Genomic DNA, 5,427 nt, shown 5'->3' on the forward strand with positions numbered 1-5,427 from the left:
TAGTAGTGTTCTTGTTCGAGGAATCGAGATGAGTTTTCTTGATGTTCCCTTACATAACGTGCACCTCGAGTCAGATTTGGTGTGTGGTGATGTGGTTGTTGGTGTGCAAGACTTTTTGCCAATCCCCGGTGTCACGTTCCTCCTTGGCAATGACCTAGCCGGTGGGAACATGTGGAGTCGGGGTGATGTCCCACCAGAGGTTGTGTCAGTGCCGCTCAGTCAAGGGTGTCCTGATGAGTGCTCACTAAAATTCCCTGACGTTTTCCCCACTAGTGTCATCACTAGGTCGCAGACTCGAAGGTTGAGGGATTCAGTACCTCCTAAGGATGTAGACCTAAGTGACAGTTTTGTTGCTCACCCCACAGAGTGTGAGAGGCTATTCGAAACCCCCTTCCACTCCATGCCGCGGTAGTCCTGTGGTGAACGGTGAGAAAGGAAAAAAAAATAAATAAAAAAGAGCCAGATGTTTTGTTGTCCTTAGAGAAACTTATTAATGCTCAACAAAAAGACCCTTCTCTTGTTTCATGTTTGAATGCAGTTCAATCTGTTTCAGACCATGCCAGTGAGAGCCCCGCCTATTTCATCAGAGACGGTTTGCTTATGCGGACGTGGAGACCTCAGAAAAGTAATGAGTGGAATGACATTGAGCAAATCGTTATGTCGGCTGAAAATAGATGTGCTATTCTGAGTGTCACACATGATTGTGTTTCTGGTCATTTAGGTGTGACTAAAACATTCAACCGCATTCTTCGCCATTTTTTTTTTGGCCTGGGCTGAAGCGTGATGTGCGGCGGTATTGTAAAACGTGCCATGTCTGCCAGGTTAGCGGTAAACCAAACCAGATAATTCCACCTGCACCTTTGTACCCCATACCTGCCTTGAGTGAGCCTTTTGAGAGGGTAATCATTGACTGTGTCAGTCCTCTTCCACGGTCGAAAAGTGGATATCAGTATCTATTAACAATTATGTGTACTGCTACTCATTTCCCGGAGGTGGTGCCTCTGAGAAAAATCACTGCTTAAATCGTAACCAGGGGTCTATTAAAGTTCTTTGCTTCTGTGGGACTACCGAAAGTCATTCAAACTGACCAAGGAACAAATTTTACTTTGCATGTCTTCTCCCTGGTCATGAAGTCGCTCCAGATTAAGCACTGCATTTCTAGCGCGTACCATCTGGAGAGTCAAGGCACTCTCAAGCATTACCATCAGACACTAAAATCGATGCTGCATGCATATTGCTTGGAAATGGGTACAAACTGGGAGGATGCGATTCCTTGGATGCTGATGGCCTCTAGAGAAGTAGTACAAGAGTCAATTGGTTTCAGCACTGCGGAGCTAGTGTTTGCTCACGACATTCGCACACCTTTGAGCATCCTTAAAGATCAGTGGATGAGCAAGCCTACTTCTCGTAGCACATTACAGTTTATAAGTGACGTTCACACCCGCCTGCACAGAGCTCGTGAACTAGCTAGAGAGAACTTCGAAAAGACCCAAACTGGCATGAAAACTTGGTATGATCGAAAGGCAAGAGCCGTTCATTTAAACCTGGAGACCAAGTGTTGGTTCTCTTACCCGTGTCTGGTTCTGTATTCCAGGCACAATTCAGTGGACCATATACCGTTGCAAAAGCACAGACGTTCTCGCATCTGTCATGTAAATATGCTTAAACCATACTATACGCACAAAGATGTTAAGACTGACTTGTGTAACCTTATCGTACACGGTCTTAAGTCCTCTGTGTTGCCTTCTTCACTCGTAGATGATGATGATGTGGAGACCCCTCCATCCAGATGTGAGATTGAATATCGACTTAAAAACTCTGCTATGCTGTCGGTCATTGCAAATCGATTACAACATTTAACTCCCTCTCAAATCGCTGAAATATTATCTGTGATGGATGATTTTCCTGATTTATTCGGAGATGTTCCGACTGTGACAGCAGTTCTGGAACATGCCATAGATGAGGTTGATAAAGGCCAGATTAAACAACACCAATATATGGTAAATCCAGAAAAGCGAACCATTCTGCAATGAGAGGTTGAGTATAAGATAAGGAATAATATTGCTGAACCTAGCTCTAGCCCTTGGAGCTCCCCATGCCTTTTAGTTGGAAAACCTGATGGCACTTACAGGTTTTGTACCGACTACAGACATGTTAATGCCATCACTCTACCAGACTGCTATCCATTACCGCGGATGGATGACTGTGTGGACCGTGTTGCCTCGGCCACCTTTGTCACTAAAATCGACTTCCTAAAAGGTTACTGGCAAGTGCCCCTTACACCAAGAGCAAAACAAATATCAGCTTTCGTGACCCCAGATGCATTTATGCATTATAAAGTTATGGCCTTCGGAATACGTAATGCGCCCGCCACATTCCAGCGATTTAGTAAATCTTGTTTTAGCTGGGATGGAAATCTGTGAGGCGTATTTGGACGATATAGTCCTTTATAGTACACACTGGTCTGAGCACATAACACAACTTTGAGAGCTTTTCCGTAGGCTTTCCAATGCAAAGCTCACAATTAATCTTGCAAAATGTGAGTTCGGAAAAGCCACTGTCACTTACTTGGGGAGGATAGTTGTGCCCTGTGATTGGCGTGCGCTACGCCGATTATTAGGAATGGTAGGCTACTATCGCAGTTTTTGCAAGAACTTTTCAACTGTGGTTTGTCCCCTCACTAACTTATTGAGCCCCAAGACTAAATTTGAGTGGACTGAGTCCTGTAACAAAGCCTTTGAAAACGTCGAAGCTCTCTTTCTGACTACTCCCATGCTGGCTGCGCCAGACTTTAACAGACCGTTTCAGCTTGCTGTGGACGCCAGCAACATAGGTGCCGGTGCCATACTTTTACAGTCAGTGGTAGACGATGTAAGCCATCCTGTGAGTTTCTTTTCTAAGAAATGTAATTCTGCCCAGCGAAAGTACTCCACTAATGAGCAAGAGACATTGGCTTTAGTTCTAGCCTTTCAACACTTTGAAGTGTATTTACGTTCTACGGTACATCCAATTAAGGTCTATACTGACCATGATCCACTCAAATTCCTCATTCGCATGTACAACTCGAACCGAAGGTTAATGCGCTGGAGTCTCCTGCTTCAACCATTTAACCTCCAAATTGTGCATGTCCGGGAAATAGACAATATTATTGCAGATGCGTTATCTAGGGTGGATGCTTAATCGTTTTTTCTTTTCTTTTTTCCTCTTGTCTTAAAAGAAAAGGAAAAAGGAAGATACATTTGAAAAATAAACTTGCGTGACGTCCAAGTTATGGTTAATAATAAAACAATACTATATATACACAGGTCCTTCTAAAAAAAAAAAAATAGCATATTGTGATAAAAGTTCATTATTTTCCATTATGTAATGATAAAAATTTTACTTTCATATATTTTAGATTCATTGCACACCAACAGAAATATTTCAGGTCTTTTATTGTTTTAATACTGATGATTTTGGCATACAGCTCAGGAAAACCCAAAATTCCTATCTAAAAAAAATTAGCATATCATGAAAAGGTTCTCTAAACAAGCTATTAACCTAATCATCTGAATCAACTAATTAACTCTAAACACCTGCAAAAGATTCCTGAGGCTTTTAAAAACTCCCAGCCTGGTTCATTATTCAAAACCGCAAGACTGCCGACCTGACTGCAGTCCAGAAGGTCATCATTGATACCCTCAAGCGAGAGGGTAAGACACAGAAAGAAATTTATGAACGAATAGGCTGTTCCCAGAGTGCTGTATCAAGGCACCTCAGTGGGAAGTCTGTGGGAAGGAAAAAGTGTTGCAAAAAACACTGCACAATGAGAAGAGGTGACCGGACCCTGAGGAAGATTGTGGAAAAGGACCGATTCCAGACCTTGGGGGACCTTCGGAAGCAGTGGACTGAGTCTGGAGTAGTAACATCCAGAGCCACCGTGCACAGGCGTGTGCAGGAAATGGGCTACAGAAAAGCAGCACTGGACTGTTGCTCAGTGGTCCAAAGTACTTTTTTCGGATGAAAGCAAATTTGGCATGTCATTCGGAAATCAAGGTGCCAGAGTCTGGAGGAAGACTGGGGAGAAGGAAATGCCAAAAATGCCTGAAGTCCAGTGTCAAGTACCCACAGTCAGTGATGGTCTGGGGTGCCATGTCAGCTGTTGGTGTTGGTCCACTGTGTTTTATCAAGGGCAGGGTCAATGCAGCTAGCTATCAGGAGATTTTGGAGCACTTCATGCTTCCATCTGCTGAAAAGCTTTATGAAGATTTCATTTTTCAGCACGACCTGGCACCTGCTCACAGTGCCAAAACCACTGGTAAATGGTTTACGGACAATGGTATTACTTTGCTCAATTGGCCTGCCAACTCTCCTGACCTGAACCCCATAGAGAATCTGTGGGATATTGTGAAGAGAAAGTTGAAAGACGCATGACCCAACACTCTGGATGAGCTTAAGGCTGCTATCGAAGCATCCTGGGCCTCCATAACACCTCAGCAGTGCCACAGGCTGATTGCCTCCATGCCACGCTGCATTGAAGCAGTCATTTCTGCAAAATGATTCCCGACCAAGTATTGAGTGCATAACTGAACATAATTATTTGAAGGTTTACTTTTTTTGTATTAAAAACACTTTTCTTTTATTGGTCGATGAAATATGCTAATTTTTTTAGATTTGGGGTTTTCATGAGCTGTATGTCAAAATCATCAGTATTAAAACAATAAAAGACCTGAAATATTTCAGTTGGTGTTCAATGAATCTAAAATATATGAAAGTTAAATTTTTATCATTACAGTATGGAAAATAATGAACTTATCACAATATGCTAATTTTTTTAGAAGGACACATACACACATATATATATATATATATATATATATATATATATATATATGAAGGAAAGAAATATTTGATTAAACTAGAACACTATTAGAAGAACCACAGTAGTAGATTTTAATCAAGCAGAAAAGTACTAACTTCCCCCGATAAACCATTGCTCTGATGACCAGTTAGCTTTTGATCAGAGAGAAAACAAGCCTTTCACATTTAATTCAGGAATATCAAAAAAATAGCCCTAAAAATCTAAATCCTGAGTATTAAATGAAGATGAACAAGAATAGACCCATATTAAAAGGGTCATTAACTGAGAAATCAAAATTCCTTTGATCTTTTGACATAAGAGTTCATTTATACTATAAAAACATCATGTAAGATTCAGAACTCAAAAACTCAGTCTAAAAACAGCTTATATTGAAGTCAATCTGCCAAAACAACATTGTGAAATGTGCCACTTTGACGTAATAGTGTGGCTAAACACCGCAGAAGATCAACGACTGCTTCTACATCACTGCCTGCTTAGACTCACCCACCAATTAGCGCATGTAGTGTAAATAACTGGAAGCAAACGCAGGTCTATGCAGAAACAAATGCAAATCAACACAAAACACA

Source organism: Carassius auratus, chromosome 1, assembly GCF_003368295.1.
Source record: "Carassius auratus strain Wakin chromosome 1, ASM336829v1, whole genome shotgun sequence".
NCBI lineage: Eukaryota > Metazoa > Chordata > Actinopteri > Cypriniformes > Cyprinidae > Carassius > Carassius auratus.